The 20,308-nt window shown below is 38.7% G+C and overlaps 1 protein-coding gene and 1 pseudogene across 1 annotated transcript in view; one reads left to right on the top strand and one right to left on the bottom strand.

The window, feature by feature from the left end:
- The window catches only part of LOC137273437 (uncharacterized), a 270,044-nt gene that overhangs the window by 159,254 nt on the left and 90,482 nt on the right, over positions 1-20,308 (bottom strand). The window lies entirely within an intron of this gene.
- LOC137271666 (beta-1,3-galactosyltransferase 5-like) lies at positions 3,627-8,136 on the top strand (annotated as a pseudogene).

The raw sequence follows: 20,308 nt of genomic DNA, 5'->3' as shown, positions 1-20,308 counted from the left end.
ACAAATGCTACGTTTAAAAATATTCGGTAAGTTTGTTTACCTTGAATGATTTGGGACTTACGTACCCCTACAGCAGGACCATAACTTTACAATATTTTATCCTCCCTATGAGGATACATCCAGTCAGGATATCCGCCTAGGATTGATCATCGCACCCCATACTTGTCGTAAGAAGCGACTGATGCGATCGGGTGGTCAGGCACGATGACTTGTTGAGACATGCCATCATATCCCATTGTAAATCGATGCTCATGCTGTTGATCACTGTCGGATTGTCTGGTTCAGATTCGATTATCACCAGACCATCGCCATATGCTTGGGAATTGACTGTGCGGCGTAAAAGTAAAGTAACTCACAAAAGATGATGTTATTGATGATTCAGACTCCATTATTCAATGACCGCTGCCATTTATAGTTGACTCACTCACTCACTCACTCAATAATTAGCATCAAACATATCAGAGACTATTTGTAATATGACTTCTTGTAATTGTATTTCCTTGATTAAGATATCGAGCATAACAAATTGATTAAGACATGCTTTTACCTTTGTGATGTAAAACAATTTATATTGCACATGTTTTTATGTATTTCTTTTTCATTTCAGGAGCAGGAACGTTGTTGGCATAGCAGAATTTTAACAAGAATACAAGAAGCTTAACTTCATCACTCGTTTATCTTTGACATTAAGCATTGACTAATTATTATCTGGTCTGACGTTAGAGACATTTACAGTAAACATGAACACATGTCTCTATAGAGGCAGAGGCTAGTAGATTGTTTGTATCAGTATCTGGTCTGACATTACTAACATTTACAGTAAAAACGAACACACGTCCCTATAAATCTTTGACATTAAGCAGAGGCTAGTAGATTATTTGGTTTGACGGTACAGACATTTAAAGTAAAAATGAACACACGATACAGTTCTTTGACATTAAGCAGTGGCTAATCATTATTTGGTGAGACGTTACAGTCAGTTACAGTAAAAATGAACACTCGTTACAGTTCTTTGACATAGGCATTGACTAGTCATTATTTCATCAGTGTGTGTGTGTGTGTGTATTTGCGTGTCTGTATGCGTATATACATGGTGTATTTACAAACTAAACGTAATGCATGTAAAAACAATTAGACGTTAGCAACCAAACGTGTTTCACGTTGGATGTACCTTAAGTTTAAAAAATCTTGTATAATGTTTTGTACTGTTTCGTATACAATTTCTGTGTACATGCCTTGTATGATAAGTATGCGACTATTTGTTTGTACATAAAAAGCATACGATCCCGGTATAGAATTGGCCTTCAGCAACCCATGCTTGCCATAAAGGGCGACTATGCTTGTCGTAAGAGGCGAGTAACGGGATCGGGTGGTCAGGCTCGCTGACTTGGTTGACCCATGTCATCGGTTCCCAGCTGCGCAGATCGATGCTCATGTTGTTGATCACTGGAATGTCTGGTCCAGACTCGATTAGTAACTGACCGCCACCATATAGCTGGAATATTGCTGAGTGTGGCATAACACTAAACTCACTCACTCACCCATAACAAGCATACGATTTTGGTACTGGAATTTATTAGGGCTCCTGTATTGAACAGTCAATAAATCAGTAAAGGAAACTTCCTAAAGTGAGTGAGGTTAATTTGACGTCGCATCCACAAAGCGACGAGTTCAAGTTCAAACATGTACACAAGATGATTATAAACAAAGGTCACACTATTGTTTCAAAGAACAACATATTACCGCATAAGAAACTTAGAGGAAAATGGAATCATACTGTTTACGATTTCTTAGTTCTCATGCAGCCATATAACATTCTTTAGTTTCCTTGTCTATCCTTTACTCGATCAACTTTGCTCAATTCATTCCTGTTCTTTAGGTTCCAGCCGAATAGCGACTCGTGCCCCCCTGGAGGGAGTTCATGTTGGCGTATAAACCTCAGAACTACTTTATACAGAACTACTTCAAACTCTATTATCAACAATAATGTCAAACAGAACAGAAGCCCTGGAAAAATGTTCAAACAGTTCAATATGTTTTGAAACAATAATATTAATGTTCAGATATTTGAGTGACCGAGTGAGTTTAGTTTTACGCCGCACGCAATATCTCAGCTATATGGCGGCTGTATGTAAATAATCGAGTCTGGACCAGACAATCCAGTGACCAACAACGTGACCACCGATCTGCGGAACTGGGAACCGATGACATGTGTCAACCAAGTCAGAGAGCCTGACCACCCGATCCCGTTAATCGCCTCTTACGGCCATGGTTTAGGGATTGTACAATATGATGGGCCCAACGGTCAGTTCGTACAGTTTCCTGCCATGTCACCACACAGCCTGCACTTCGCAACAAGCAATGCTTGCACTTTTTGCCAGTTCTCTCAAAGCATGCTTCATATTCAGATGTTACTGAAACCAAAGCCCTAAATATATGTAAGATTCAACATAACATATTACATGATTACAACATCTGAAAATGAACATATGTGAACTACGCAACAGAATATGAACACAGTTTTCATTTTTCGGTACGTCCGCTGGTAGATAGTCTACGCCCACTGCTTTGCTATTTTTCTAGCTCTGTGCACGGCTTCCACACGCGTCGTTCAGACCTTCCAAGTCGTGTTTGCAGTGATCCAAGACGGATTGAACGTCGTTAACAACTGTACCGTCATCAAGCAGGATGTCGTTAGAAATTCCTATTTTGCCGACAAGTCGCCAGAAATTTGTATCCGCTTGATTTAACTTCTTCAGTAATTTCTTTTCTGTTTCTCTGCTTGATGTCGTCTTTCACATCTTCTGTTTAACTTGTCAAACGCTTTCAAACGCCAGCCACACCGGTGGACCGGTTGTTTGTGGTAAGCGACATTTAACAAAATATTGTAGAAGAATGTATGATCACTAATTGTTGGTGACTGCTACGGAAGATGTCTTCCCCGGATTCCTATATCTTCAACCGGAAAATTCTTTACGATGGCAGAGAAAAATACAGATAGAATAGACATATTAGACAAAAGGGCCATCACGTATCTGCCATGTTTTTAGTGACGCTCAGCTCTTTCACTTCCACTTTAAGCATTTTGGAAAGAAATAGAAGAAACTGGAAGTCTGGGGCTAGGCGGCTGACTTTGTGTGGTGGCCATTAGGTGCCTGACTCTCAGGGTGCGGGTTCCAATCCCAGATGAGACTCAACCAAAAACGTGCTGGAATTTGTACTTTACTAAGAGAGTGAAATCCCTAATATGACAAATGTTGCATTTGATCACTTTCTAAATGGCATCGTGTAATCATAGGAACATATCTCTTCTAAATGTATCAGGAAAAAATATTCCCATCCATCGTAGATAAACGTCATCATGCATGGACTGGCCTGAATGATGTAACAACAGAAGCTCCAGCTGGCTTCAGACTCAGTTATTCCATACAGGACACTGTATTTACTCTGCAAACTCTCTGCTCTAAATATCTCTCAAGACCAATGGGACGATTTTGTGGCCTTTGTTGATTTTAGAAAGACTTCCAATTGTGTAGATGGTTCAAAACTTATATATATATTGTCAAAATCAAATCAATCAAAAATTCTGCTTAATGCGTATTCATCTGTTAGACCCCGTGTAAAAAATGGAAATTGCAAAAGTGGTAAGTTTTCTTATACAGTCATTGGTCTGCTGCACAATTAAATATTTTCTATGAATTTTGCATGAGACGGAGTTTAAGTGATAATTTAGAATAAAACCCCACATGTTATTGGTTTTACAAATGGCGGTGTTTTAAAACAAGGAGAAACATGGTACTATGCAAATGTAAAACTTAAATGTGATCCATATTATAAAGACCTTGGTTTGTTTGATATTTTCCTCAAGACTAAACAGCGTGTAAACGTTTGGCAGCACAAGAATATAAGGCAACCTACTCTTTTTACAAATTATTTTATTCATAATTAGTTCTTCTATTTCTTTCCGAAATATTTGTACCATCTTTGATTGTAAAACGTTTCTGTTCTTTCAATATATCTTAGATTGGGTGCATGACTAATTTTCATTGTATAGAAAAGGTACAAATTTTATTTTCAAAACGTTTTTTAAATCTTGCTACATTTGCTTCTAGTAGGGCTATCCATGGAGAAACTGGTAGATGTAATATGTTTGTATTCACATATTCAGTAGTAAAGTGCATTATTTAAAGTATCCTAAACGGTATTTACAAATATAAACAATTTTATTGTGTAAAATAAACAAATATGAACTGATTGATGACATCAACTGTATTTTGAGTATAGTTTGTTTTTGCTTGTTTTTTATGTTTTTATTTTTTATTGTTATTTTTTATTATTATTTATTTATTTTGTATTTTGGGTTTTTTTGTGGGGTGGGGTTGCTTTGTTTTTTTTGTTGTTTTTTTTTTTTGTGTGTGTGTGTGTGTGTGTGTGTGTGTGTGTGTGTGTGTGTGTGTTTGTTTGTGTGTGTGTTTGTTTGTGTGTGTTGCGTCGAGTTGTTGTTTTGGGGTTTGCTTTGTTTTGCTGTTTTGTGTTTCAGTCACTTACTGTGTGCGTGCTTCACCGTCATGTGGTCTTCATGTTAGAGTACGTACTAACCGTTGTTCTTGTTCATTTAAATTGAGAAGAGGCCATCCTGCCAGTCCCTTTCTTTGCATTCCCGCCTCGTAACAGTTAGTAGCCTGTTTCCCTTATCGTTTAGGCTTTCGAGCATTGTGGTAAAAGACTTCGCTCGTCACACCAAAGATCCATTTCTGGTGTCCACTGCCGCAATATTGCTGGAAAGCTGCAAACGCAGCCTAAAACTAAACTCACTCACTTACCCATGCAGGGTATACAGAGCTAAACAAAGTTTTGGAAGGACTAACTAGGCGTGCAAGGACTGAATCAAGACTGAAGATATGAGTGTTTCCCAAGAAGGAACCTCCACTGAGCTTTCCCGAACAGGAAAGATGATGCAAGTGTCTCCTCAGAATGTTCCCCAAGAAGGATGGTGCAAATACTCCCCTTCCCCATTTTCAGACAAATATCCATATGGAATTAATATTGACATCACGGAAAAGTCACAATTAAAAACAGTGTTGCTTGGTTATTGTACGCACACAGTAGTATTCCAGCCATTGAGGGGAGGAGTGCGAAAACTGAAAAGTGCGTATCCCCACTACTAACTGAAAGTGTAGTATGAACGAATGTTTCTGAATTATAGACATGAATAGGTTCAGCAATATGGCTGATATCGCTACCATACTGAAAAATGGATTCGTTCAGTTTGAACAGGTAATCATTATTGAGGGCAATCACGTAAAGTTCTATCTTTACTGGATTGCAAATTCTGGAAATAGGAAAAGAGACAAAACCAGGTCTATCAATTATTACATTATTTTCAAAAAGTATTGAAATGACATATTCCCGGTGGATCCATAAAGTTACATGTCAGTCTCCGGAAACAAAGACTGTTCTTTCATCAACCGGTGGTCAACGAAGTGACTTTGAGCAGAAAGAATAAACCTAAACATGACTTGATCCATGGTAATGCCAACCTCGAACAAACGTTGGTTTGTAGAATAGAACTATTATTACACCCATGGTAGCCTAATGATTAAAGCGTTCGCTCGTCAAGCTGAACTCACGGGTTCGATTCGCGACATGGGTGCAATGTGTGAAGCCCATTCTGTTGTCCCCTGGAGCCATATTGCTGGAAATCCTAAAAGCGGCATAAAACCGAACTCTCTCAATCGCCCATCCCATTCATTCACATGGTTTACAAGGAAGACTTGCAGTTTTGACGATGGTATTACACAACATGTATTGGTTGTTTTTAAAAAATGTTTATTTGTTTACAGTTTAATTATAATGTATTGGGTTTTGATTTGGGATGACGCGTTATGAAGGACAACACCGCACATGTCACAGGGTTTATTCTTTCTTTTGGGGGAATTTTGCGTCGCTTACCTAATTCGGTAGGAATACCACGACAGAAAATTCTAAACAAGAGGAATTTAAGGGCCAAGGCAAGGAGAATATATATATGTACTCAAAACTAGTTATGAAACGAGTGTCAAATGCTCTTGGTAGTTGGGATGCTTTCTGGAAGAGAACCGATCTACAGGAACCCATGCTTGTCGAAAGAAGCGATTAAATGGTTCGTAAATCGTATCCCCATTGCACAGATGTTCATCGCTGGATTGTCGGGTACAAATTCGACCATTTCCAGACTGTCGTCATATAACTGGACAATTTGCAAGGTCAGCGGTAAACAATAAACAAACAAACAGAAATCGGCTGTTTGATTCAACTGAATGGAGTAGCCTCTGTTGTAGCTAGTAAGTTACCTCTTACTGTTGTGAACATGTTGCAGCTCTGTTGGACCAATTACGACGTGGCTGTGAATTATAATACTCACTGAAATATAACAAAACAGCCTTTCACGTTTCTTTTTTTATTACTTCATTAAAACAGTTACTTCAATAACCTGCTTTTTTCTAACTAGGCCCTTTAATTTGGTTTTCTAATTATAATCCACAATTTTGCTATTTTGGTTATTTTTTGGAAGTGTTGTACTTGTAACACAAGATGAGACAAAACTAATTGTCTTTATTGTCTATAGTCAAGTGAAAACTTGTAAGCAACTTGTCATATAGATACAAAGTCCACAATGAGTTTATTTCAGTATATCTGAAACATGTATTTACATTTTTTAAATGTAAATATTGGTCTCTCATGTTTCCTATGGAACGGCTTGTGTAAAATGTTTTTGTTATTTTTTGGAAGTGCTAAAAATAAAACAACATTTACACAACATATACAGTGTTGTACATGCAACAAAGTCCACAATGAGATTTTTTCAGTATATCTGAAGCATGTATTTAATGCATGCTTAAACGTTCTTAATTATTAGTTTTGTTTATTTATATCAAATCCACGTAACAAAATAATATGTTCTGGCGTAATTGTACCTAGGGTCATATGACCTGCAGTATTGAATAAACACGTCTGAGTCTATAAATGCAATTTACTTTTTATGATAATAGAATATCTGTCTGCCTGTCCTAACAGGCGTGTGCCAAAGACATTAATTTTGAAATCGCACGTAAAATATCAGGCAATCTGGCATTTTGACGGCACCTGTATCTGCAGGTATCAGATAAACTATATTTTAGACATGGCTTCTTATCCTGGAATAACCGCATTTGGGGTTTTTGTTTGCTTCTAGGTTTTACTTTCCGTAAATAAGACCTATTTCCCGGTTTTACTTTTTGTAAGTAAGACCTATTTCCTGTGTTTATTTTTGTAAGACCTATTTGCCGAGTTTACTTTTAGTAAGTAAAAACTCCTTTACTTTTACTTAACTATATATTACAATCAACATCAGTGTGGTCCGTGGCTAGTAACAGTCCAGTCGGGCCAGTAAATCTCCACAGTCACTGTCACATTCCTCGGGTATGGTTGGTAAAGTAAGCCCTTGACCAACGTGAGGACAGTAAGACCCCTCCGGTCTCGGGTCGTAGTTTGGCACCCATGACCTGTAAGTCGTGCTTTATTCTACACACAATAATCACTGGTCGACATGTTTCTTAATGTAACCTGTTTATTGGATAACCAGGTACGTTTTGACACAAAGTATTCCTTAATCACCCGTGCAAATACAGAAGGAAGCCTGTTCAAGTGTGAATTATGTACTGAGGTCGGATAACGATGTTTTTGTGAATTTGCCGTTGATGATGGAGCGAGTTTCCAGCATGAAGGGACGTTTTATTCTCGGCGACAAGCTTCCACATGCACTGTCCCATCGATCTGGAAAACACGCTGTGTCATCCAAAGAGTACCCGTTTGTTTTCTACCCGCCATATTTGATTGGATATGCTTACATCATGACGCGTGAAGTGGCGTTGTCGATGTTAAACGCCTTCTACCATATGCCTTTCCTAAAAATCGAGGATGTGTACATTGGGGGTATATTACCCAGAGCGACTAGTACCTCAGTGATGCAAATCCACCCCTCTTGGATTGTGAATGGTCAAAAGGTAGACATGTGATTTTGTACAGAGGAAATTGATAGCTGGCGCCAATATTGATAATGATGTTATTTATAAAAATTGGCAAACGTTTAAAGAACCATGGCGTTGTAAGAAATGACGTCTCATGTTTTATCACCCCGTGTGTCTGGTCACTCTCTTCATCCGTCCACTGGTTGTGTCGGCCTGGATACACTTCCTGTCAACTAACAAAAGAAATACAAAATATATTATATCTTGTTTTATTGTATCACACCATGATAAAGAAGGTAGTGGTGTGTTTGCTGTGAGTATATATTGTAAAGCCAAACAGAAAACAATTCAATATACTTTACGATTGTTGTTCAGGGAATCGATGTTCACGGTGAAATCATTATACATACCATCACATATTTTTAAAAATTGACGCCACTGTATGATGGTTTACGAAAAGTTTTGAATAAATATTTGTTGGTTTTTCTCAAGTAGTGCAATTCACGTTGTTCCTTATTCATACAGAAATCTTAAAACACAATCATGATGGGGAGAGTGTTTCTCTGAGTCCAGGTGTGTTTATTTCCACATACATTGAATGTACATCACTTAATGATGAACAATGAAATCATTTGTAGGTCAGCTGCTCTAAAAATCAATAATGCATTTCTGTTATTAGTGCTGTCAGACCCTAATTAAGCTCTCGCGCCCTCTACCGACCGAACATCATAACGAAGATCCTGTACCGAAACATGTCATTGAGGCTAGTTCGGCAAACACCGGTAGCATAGATATTTAATATAGACCAAAATATTGTCGAATAAGCGTCTACTACGCACTGCATGTTCACATGATTGATTAGATATGCGGCATTGCTAAATGTACTTGAAGGCAAAACACGGTTTGTCAACAAGGATATCGTCGTGAATATGCTAGATAATCCATGCGTTGCTCACCAAAACACCCGGTTGCGCAATTGGTTGCCAAGTATTCAATCGATAGTAGCAGTATAGTACACATCTCCGGACGTTGTCACAGACGCTCCAGTATGAAACATTGACTACAGCTCAGCTTCCTAATAGATTCCTCACTCATCCAGCTCGTGTCTACAGGTAGGACGTTTCATGTGATTTCGATAGAGTAATCTGTACTATGACTTGTTTGTCAGGCAACATGGGTAGGCTTAGTCAGAAATACCGCTTGCTGGGAGGCGTTCACAGTCATTGGAGGCCAACGTACACGAGTTAGAGACAGGGTAAGAGATTGACGTTTAGTTTCTCAATACATATAATGTTGATGGTATCCAATTAAGCCATTTAGATTGAAGAGGAGCTCCAGTGAGATGTGAAATTCAGAATTCCTGAACCTGCGAAATCTAGTCTTGCTTCATATAGAGCTTGCGCAATGCAGGGAAGGGGGTTTGGCAGTTGGGAAAACAATGTGTTGCAGGAACTGTACGACAGACTACGTTATGCTACACAGAAATCTATACAGTGGAAGCTGTCAAATCCGACATCTTTCCAATCCGGCAAGTTGTCAACACCGGCATAAAATCTCAACCCCATTCAGGGCTTGTACATTTACCATCAGTTCTACAATCCAGCACTTTGCCTACACCGGTTTGTTTCTTTAGTTCCAATGAGTGCCGATTTAGCCAGCTTCCACTGTATATTTAGGGGGAAATTCTTGTTGAGTCATTATTTTGCGGACCCTTTAAAGGAAACAAATTTAAGAAAACACTTCATTTCTTGATCCATGTGGCAATTGTCAGTGATAGTACTGAACAAAAGCAGATCTATCTCCAACGGTTCCGGACGCTTCATATCCAAAATGAAAGCAAATGTGAATTTACTAAGAAAAAGATATACAAAATGCTAGACTTCCTCATAGATAACATCTTTGAAAACTTTGGGTTAAAACATTTAGACATGATATAAATATTGCCAATATGTATCTGAATCGGAATTCTATTGGGATTGCCAAAATCAAAACAAAGGTAATTTGTCTAAGAAGTATTACCGCGGCTTCAGGTACATATCGGTGATCTAATATTGGTCAGTAACCAATAGCCAATTCCCCCTCACAGATTTACACTCCTGAACTTGAAATCATGGAAGTAGGTGAACGTTAAAGTCATCGGAGACATGTACTTCAATCTTTAAGGCAAAAGTATTTTTACATGTAGTGGGCAGGCGAAAATACGAGTACTTTTTGGGTGTTTATTGGCATTTTACAAACTCTTTGTTCAACAATTAATCACTTAAGGACACGCTTGGAGTCCCTTTACCCTTGGGCATTCGTTTTTGCGTTAGTATTCTCCTTTAACTATTTAACATAAAGAAGTGGTTTATAGAAAATAAATTCAGTAATTGTCAAAGGTTTAGCAAAATTGGATCTTTCTATCAGATTATGTACCAACTCTTCTTATCGCAGAAATTTCCTGTAAAAGCGAACCCCTGGCCTGTTTAATTATAACCACCTGTTTTGTTATGTAACCCACCTGCTATAGCCAATAAAGTGTACACTGTTCTCGTCACTATATTTCAACATTATTTTAAGTCACATTAAGAACGTTCTGGGACGTCACGGAAGTCTATTCTTATCGATATTTGATATAAATGCAGTGACCTCTGGCTTTTTCATTGTGGGTTCAGTTCTCTGTATGTCGGAGTTAAGCCAACATAAAAAATGATGTCTTTACACAAGAAAAAGTATTGTTACTCCTTGAAAGCAGAATATTCAAAAACAATTAGATAACTGAAACCTCCTCTGAAATAACGTTGCTTATGTACTGTACGTTAGCATTCAAGCCCGATGAAATGTATGTATTTCGACTCGATTAGACTTGATTATTTACAGACTGATGTCATATAGCTGGGATATTCCTGAGCGCGGCATAAAAATAAACTCACTCACACACTCAAATATCTGAACATTATTATTATTGTTTCAAAACATTAATCTTTTTAAAAAGTTTCTTTTTTCCAGAGCTTCTGTCACTGGAATAAATAGAGTTATCGTTCCTGGTTGAAGTAGTTGTGATGTTCATACGCCAATATGAACACGAGTAGCTATTCGGCTGGAACCTACAGAACACGAGATGATCAGGAATGAATTGAGTAGAGTTGATCGAGTAAAGGAGAGATGACGAAACTAAAGAATGTTAAGTGGCTGCATGAGAACTAAGAAATCATAAACAGTATGATTCTATTTTCCTCCAAGTTTCTTAAGCCCCAATATATTGTTCTTTGAAACAATAGTGTGACTTTTGTTCATAATCATATTGTGTACATGTTTGACCTTAAACTTGTCGCTATGTGGATGCGGCGTCAAATTAAACCTCACCCACTTTAAAAAGTTTAATATAATGTAGATTCCAGTACCAAAATCGTATCCTTTTTATATACAACCAAATAGTCACATACTGATCATACTCCACATGTACACAGAAATCTTATACGATACGAAACAAATACAAGACACTATTATGGATGACAACTTCTTTAATTCTTTTAACACGACCTTTCAAGGATAATTCTTGCCCCTTCGTCAGGTGGATGATCCTTGAAACGTCGTGATAAAAGAATTAAAGAAGTTGTCATCCACCTGACGAAGGGGCAAGAATTAGCCTTGAAACGTCGTGTTAAAAGAATTAAAGAAGTTGTCATCCATAATAGTGTTTTGTATTACCTCACCAACTTCTAAATGCCTTTGAAGAATTTGATACGAAACAATACAAAACAGAAGACAAGATGTATGTATGTATGTGTGCGGGCGTGCTTGCGCATGCGTGTGTGTGCTTATGTATGCATGGATGGATGGATAGATGGGTGGATGCATATATATCTCCGTGGTTGGATGCATCCATTTTGATATTTGACATTTGACGATGTATTCCGACACATTAGATGGTAATTTGACAGTATCTAATCCAGGTGAACCACTTTTTTGTGGATACGCGAACCCACGAGGAAAGAGCCCCGACCTACTTTTTCTCTAGCTCAGATCTACAGTCCTAACCAAATCCTCGTATTCAAACATAACATGCATAATGCATTGTCACCAGCCAGGTTCTCGTCACCCGATTATCGACTTGTTTGAGCTGACTCACGATTCTATTAACACCAGTGGTTGGACAAACATTTGAAAATATCCCGCCGAACGGCTGCGTATGACAGTGGGTGGGATTGACTCGAATACGTTGTTTGTCTTATCTATTTATTGTCAGTGAATCAGTGGATGTCACATGTACTTTAATCCGCACATCAAACTTCACACGAAATTACTCATAGTAGCTATGGCGTATGTTGCACGAAACAGGTTTAAAAGGTTTTCAATCAACACTTGCTGGCAGTCGCTCTTTAGACGAATAGATCCATACTATGGAGTACATATTGCTCACGAAATGTTGACAGTGTAATCTGACCGTTCATTTGTTCGTGTACTCGCTGACTGTCCTCTCGTTTGACCCAGGGATGACCCGAATTGACCTACAACGAACGTAAAGCGGTCAAAATATCAACGGGTAATGGGTGAACGCAGTGTTTACATACCTGAGAAAAACTGACCGCGATGGAATGATGATACAGATGTGACTTGAACAATGATTTCGGATCTATTGTGTGGAGTCAACGCAAGAAATACATTTCCAGCAGTTGAATGGCAATAATTCTGAGAGTATCTTGCCATGGGTGGGGGTGGGGGTGGGGGTGGGGGAGTGTCGGTGGTGGTGGTAGAGGAGCGGGTGTTGCGCATCCCCTCTTTTGTCTGAAATTTTAATGACCATTGAAACTCGCGATCGGGTTAACCCACCAACCCCAACCCCCCTTTCTTAATAGTGTGCAACACAAACCCCACACCCCCCCCCCCCCCACCTGCCTTCTCAAAACGCTATATCCACCCCTGGCTTGTGTGCGTGTTTGTGTGCGTGCACGTGCCCGTGCCCGTGCCCGTGCCCGTGTGTGTTTTCTATAACTTACCGAATATATATATATATATATATATATATATATATATATATATATATATATATATATATATATATATATATATATATATATATATATATATATATATATATAGATAGATAGATAGATAGATAGATAGATAGATAGATAGATGTAGATAGATAGATAGATAGATAGATAGATAGATAGATAGATAGATAGATAGATAGATAGATAGATAGATAGATAGATAAAATATATTTTCTGCATTAATATTTGGAAAAAAAACACTTTTCATGTCTTTGGACTTCCAACTGTTCTTGCAGCGAGAGGGGGCAGGTTCTACAGGTCCAGATCCTACCGCACCTATTACAGCTCGGGTATTGGGGATGGCGGAGATGAGGACACTTGGATGTAAGTTTACTGTATCAGTGTTAAATGTAATATGTGATGATTATGGTTGAAATCCATGTCGTTGACTTGTGTCACTAATGTAGTGAGCGAATGAATCTAGTGTTACGCCGCACGCAGGAGACTGTAAATAATCGTGTCTGCACCAGACAATCCAGCGATCGATCTGTGCAGTTGGGAACCGATGACATGTATCCACCAGCTCATCGAGTCTGACGCGCGATCCCGCTAGTCGCCTCTTACGACAGGCATGGGTTACTGAGTACCAATATTCTAACCCGGACCTTCACGGGAGCACTAGTGTAACGATCAGAAATAGAGGTTGGGCATGAGGAAAGTAATCATTAAATAAAAGCAGGTGATAAAGACAGTGTTCACCATTTTGAATATCAGTTTGACTATTAAACAGTACCTCTTCTACTCACTTTTTATTATTGATAGTTGTCATGACCACTATCTTGAAAAATGATAGTGGGAAATGTGAGTTACTGTAGAATTATTCCAGCAATATATTAATATTCCGGCTTAGGACACCAAAAATTGACTTTACACTTGTACCTATGATAGTAATCAAACTCGGGTCTTCGGCTTTCGAGCGAACGCTTTAACCACAAGGCTAACCCACCGCCCCCTGGGAAATTTGACGTTGACGTTGTTGATCTGTATAATTACGTATTACGTCACAATCTCGATACATTCATACATACAGTGTTCCCAGAAATTATTGAGAAAATCTTTGTTTTTTTCTAACGATGCTAAGATTGGAAAAAGGGCTTTCACTATGCACTAAGCATACTAAATAAGGGAGACAACTCTTGAAGGCTTAGAAGGCAGTTCATTACGTCAAGAGTTATCTCCCATGTCTGAGCAGACGGCTTCCTGTGTTGACATGGCAGAATTTACAGCAAGAGAGAAAAGAAAGCTCATTCTAGATGATTTTGAAAGGGGTGAGCCTGATGCTAAAGTGTTAGCTTGTAGACATGGTATTCCTCTGTCTACAGTATACAGAACTTTGAAGAATATTCAAACAGGAACCGGGATAGAGCACAAAGCAGGGGGAGGTCGACCTAGGAAATTCAGTGTTGTGGATCGCCGAAGACTTGGGCAGATTGTGAGTAGCGGCAAATTGAAAAGTGTTGAGAACATCAGAAATGAAATGATTAGCAGAGGAAGTCCTCAGGTATGCAATGAAACAGTTAGGCAGGAATTACAGAGACTTAATTGGGTGAAAAAACGTGGAATTCCCTCGCCGTTGATGAAAGATGCACAAAAGGAAAAACGTTTAAACTGGTGTCGGGCTCATGAAAATCAAGATTGGGATGATGTTTTCTTTTCGGATGAAAGTTCTGTTTGGCTTTTCCCCAATTGTGTGAAAATTTGGACCAAAGATACTATCAAACCTATCTACCAGCGACCAAAACATAGCCCGAAGTTTCACATGTGGGGTTGGATATCGGGTCGCGGAGTGACGCCATTGTGTGTTTTCACGGGAAACTTGACGAAAGAAAGATACGTTGACATTCTAAATGGTCACCTTCTTCCGACAGCACAAACATTGTATGAAGATGATTGGATTTTCCAGCATGATAATGACCCAAAACACACTGCGCGCTACACAAAACAGTGGTTGTCGGGCGAAAATGTTCAAGTTTTAGACTGGCCCAGTTACAGGCCAGACCTAAACCCAATTGAGAATGTGTGGGGAGTCATGAAGGACAGAATAAACCAAAAGGGACTGAGAAATATTGAAGATATGAAGGCCGAGGTGGTCCAATATTGGGATACCCTGTCACACGATTACCTACAAACTTTGATGGGTAGTGTGCCTAGGCGTAGTCAGGCATGCATTGCTGAGCGAGGAGGTCTAACAAAGTACTAAAACAAGACTGAGACTGTAAAAGGATGATGTTTTAACATGTTTATGTAAGTAAAACGCCAGAAGTTAATACACGTGATGAGTTACATGACGCAACATGATTCTCAATAATTTCTGGGAATACTATACACCGCCCCCAGTGACATATGACGTTGTTGATCTGTATTACGTTCTGCCGTCACAATCTTTCTACACTCATTCACATGACGGGGCCGCTGCCTGTGTAGTTTTCTCAACTCCACACCATAATGGATATAGTTTAGTGATTGAATGTGTGAGTATGACTTCCCACCGCCTTTAACAACACTCCAGCAATTTTAAAATATTCTGTAGCTTACTTTACCTTGAATGATTTTGGATTTACGTACCCCCAACAGGAGGACAATATTTTTACAATATTTCAGGCCCCTAAGAGTATACAGTCGTTCACAATCTCAGCTTAGAAGTGATCTTTACAACCCATGCTTGTCGTAAGAAGCGACTGACGGGATCGGGTGGTCAGGCACGATGACTTGGTGGAGACATGTCACCGTATCCCATTGTAAATAGATGCTCATGCTGTTGATCACCGTCGGATTGTCTGGTCCAGATTCGATTATCACCAGACCATCGCCATATGCCTGGGAATTGACTGTGCGGCGTACAAGTAAAGTAACTCACAAAAGATATGATGTTATTGCTGCTTCAACTAAGAATGATTCGTTTTCATGACAGATATATCGTCGCCGTCTTCATGGGTCTTGGAGCGTTGTGCTTCTGCTGCATGGCTATTTTTGTGTGCTATAAAAAAATGAAAGAAAGGAGAGCCAGACAGGAGGAAGAAGCTAAAGAACTGGAGAGACAAAATGTCAAAAACATGCAAAAAAGGTGTCACTTACCTTAGTCTTCCTTCCAAAATGATTATCGTCAATAATTAGCAGACCCCTTAAGATCCGGGTTAGAACTGATCTAATGTAAACCATACTTGTCGTAAGATGCGACTTACGGGATTGGGTGGTCAGGATCGATGACTCGGTTGACCCATGTCGTATCTCAAGTGGCAGACCGATGTCCATGCTGTTGATCACTGGATAGTCTGGTTCAGACTCCACCATTCAGTGACCGCTGCCATAGCTAGTTTACTTACTGACACACTCATTCACTCATTAATATGAAGCATATCAGAGACTATTTGTAATATAACTTCCTGTAATTATATTTCCTTGATCAGGATATTGAGCATATCAAATTAATTAAGACATGCTTTACATTTCTGATGTAAAAAAATGTATATTGCACATTTTCTTGTATTATTTGTTTCATTTTAGGAGCAGGAACGTTGTTGGCACAGCAGAATTTTAACAAGAATACAAGAAGCCTTACTTCATAATTCGTTCATGGCGTTAGCGTGTAACCAACGTACAACTGTTGCTGATTACTGTGAAGATCTTTGAGATTAAGCAGTAGCTAATTATTATCTGTTCTGACATTTACAGTGAAAATGAACGCACGTTACAGTTCTTTGACATTAAGCAGAGGCTAGTAGATTATTTGGCCTGACATGAGAGACATTAACAGTAAAAATGAACACACGTTACAGTTCTTTGACATTACGCAGTGGTTAGTCATTATTTCTTCTGACATTACTGACATTTACAGACTGAGTACAAATGAACACACATAACAGTTCCTTGACATTAGGCAACTACCCTTTATTTGGCCTGACGAGATAGTCATTAACAGTAAAAATGAACACACGTTACAGTTCTTTGACATTACGCAGTGGCTAGTCATTATCATTACTGACATTTACAGACTGAGTATGTATGTATGTATGTATGTATGTATGTATGTATGTATGTATGTATGTATGTATGTATGTATGTATGTATGTATGTACGTGTGTGTGTGTATGTATGTATGTATGTATGTACGTACGTACGTGTGTGTGTGTATGTATGTATGTATGTGTGTGTGTGTGTGTGTATATATATATATATATATGCGACACAGAGACAGACAGACACACACACATACACATATATATACATAGAGAGAGAGAGCGATAGATAGATAGATAGATAGATCCATATATATATATATATATATATGTGTGTGTGTGTGTGTCTGTCTGTCTCTGTGCCTGTGTGTATATATGTGTGTGATGCATTTACCACTTAACCGTTATGTAGGTGTAAACCAATTTGACAAGTTGGCAAGGTTGTCAAGTTGGCAACCTAGCGTGTTTTACGTTGTATGTACCTTAAGAAAAAATCTTGTTTTCTGTTTTGAATTGTTTCGTTTAAGATTGCTGTGTACATGTCGAGTATGATTAGTATGTGACTATTTGGTTGTATATAAAAAAAAGCATACGATTTTGGTACTGGAATTTACCGTACATTAGGGACCCTGTATTGAACAGTCAATAAATCAGTAAAAGAAACTTTTTAAAGTGAGTGAGGTTTAATTTGACGCCGCATCCACATAGTGACGAGTTTAAGGTCAAACATGTACACAATATGATTATGAAAACAAGTCACACTATTGTTTCAAAGAACAGTATATTGGGGTGTAAGAAACTTGGAGGAAAATAGAATCATACTGCTTACGATTTCTTAGTTCTCATGCAGCCACTTAACATTCTTTAGTTTCGTCATCTCTCCTTTACTAGATCAACTCTACTGAATTCATTCCTGATCATCTCGTGTTCTGTAGGTTCCAGCCGAATAGCTACTCGTGTTCATATTGGCGTGTGAACATCACAACTACTTCAACCAGGAACGATAACTCTATTAATTCCAATGACAATAATGTCAAACATAGCAGAAGCCCTGGAAAAAAGATACTATTTAAACAGATTCATGCTTTGAAACAATAATAAGAATTATGTTCAGATATTTGAGTAAGTGAGTTTATTTTCACGCCGCACTCAGCAATATCCCAGCTATATGGAGGCAGTCTGTAAATAATCGAGTCTGGACCAGACAATCCAGTGATCAACAACATGAGCATCGATGTGAGCGACTGGGAACCGATGACATGTATCAACCAAGTCAGCCAGCCTGACTACCCGATCCCGTTAGTCGCCTCTTACGACAATCAGATGTTTGATAATCATTTAGAAGTTGGTAGGGTAATACAAGACACCATCTGAATTACAAAACTGAAACGTCATGTGTAAACAATAAAGACGCTGCGCAGCCGTAACAAGTGTCTTGTATTAATAGTAATGTTGATTTGTTGAATATCATGTAAGGGCAATTAATATAACATTTCTTTCAGCTCTTATAAGTCTTAAAAATAAATGCACAAAAAATATTTCAAAATGCATTTCACACGTTAGAATATCATATCCCTAAAAATGTGAAATGTGAGTGTTTAAGATGAAAGGCACCTATTTATAGTTACATCGCACTGGGAAACGCACATAAAATCTCCAATGCAGACTCGCAAGATGGCCAGGAAAACGCTCCACTGGACCCACGAGAGCCATTTTGTTAACAAATGTACATGCGCGTACTTGAATTTCTTACGGTTCGTGGTATTAAAAATGTATCTAAAAATGCTAAAAAGTATCCAGAATATTCCTCAAGAAGGATGATGCAAATGTTCCACAAACATTATGCTGCAAGTGAACCAAAAGAAGGATGCTACAATTGTTATCCTGAATGTTCCCCAAAAGGATGGTGCAAATGTTCCCCCAGTTTGTTTCCCAAGAAAGATGCCGGAATTGCTCCCTAAAAGAATGATGCAAATTTTCCCCAAATCGCTCCCCAAGAAGGAACCTCCACCGAGTCTTCCCAGCAAGACGTAGGATGCAAATGTCTCCTCAGAATGATGGAGAAATTGACATCACGTAACACTGCTGCTTGATTACTATACGCACACAGTAGTATTCCAGCCATAGGGCGGAGGTGTAATTATCGAGGCAGGACCAGACAATCCAGTTATCATAAACAATTTAAAAAGTGCGAAAACTGAAAAGTGTGTATCCCCACTACTAACTAAAAGTGTAGTTTGAACAAATATTTCTGAATTATAGACATGAACAGGTTGAGCAATATGACGGATATGGCTGCCATATTGAAAAATGGATTCGTACAGTTTGAACAGGTAATCATTACTGGGGGCAATCATATAAAGTTCTGTCTTTACTGGATTGCAGATTCTGGGAATATGAAAAGAGACAAATCCAGGTCTATCAATTATTACATTATTTAATTGACATATTCCCAGTGGATCCATAAAGTTACACGTCAGTCTCCGGAAACAAATCCTCTTCTTTCATCAACCGCTGGTCAGCGAATTGACTTGGAACAGAAAGAATAAACCTAAACATGACTTGATCCATGAAAGAGCCAACCTCGAACAACCGATGATTTGTGGACTAGAACTATTATTACACCCATGGTGACGTGGGGTAGCCTGATGATTAAAGCTTTCGCTCGTCAAGCTGAACTCACGGGTTCGATTCGCGACATGGGTGCAATGTGTGAAGCCCATTCTGGTGTCCCCCGGAGCCATATTGCTGGAAATCCTAAAAGCGGCATAAAACCGAACTCTCTCAATCGTCCATCCCATTCATTCACATGGTTTACAAGGAAGACTTACAGTTTTGACGATGGTATTACACAACATGTATTGGTTGTTTTTAAAAATGTTTATTTGTTTACAGTTTAATTATAATGTATTGGGTTTTGACATGATGGTTTGGGATATATGTCATCCGGTGACAACATCGCACATGTCACAGGGTTTGTTCTTCCTTTCTACCTAATTCGATAGGAATGCCATAACAGAAAATTCTAAACAAGAGGAATTTAAGGACCAAGGCAAGGGGAGAATGACATATACATACACGCGCGCACGCACACACACACACACACACACACACACACATACATACATACATACATACATACATGCATACATACATACATACATACATGGATGCATGTATGCACTCAAAACTAGATATGAAACGAGTGTCAAATGCTCTTGGTAGTTGGGATGCTTTCTGGAAGAGAACCGATCTACAGGAACCCATGCTTGTCGAAAGAAGCGACTAAATGGTTCGTAAATCGTATCCCCATTGCACAGATGTTCAT

This window comes from Haliotis asinina, chromosome 2 (assembly GCF_037392515.1).
Source record: "Haliotis asinina isolate JCU_RB_2024 chromosome 2, JCU_Hal_asi_v2, whole genome shotgun sequence".
NCBI classification, from domain to species: domain Eukaryota; kingdom Metazoa; phylum Mollusca; class Gastropoda; order Lepetellida; family Haliotidae; genus Haliotis; species Haliotis asinina.
This window is presented reverse-complemented; position numbering and strand designations above follow the sequence as displayed.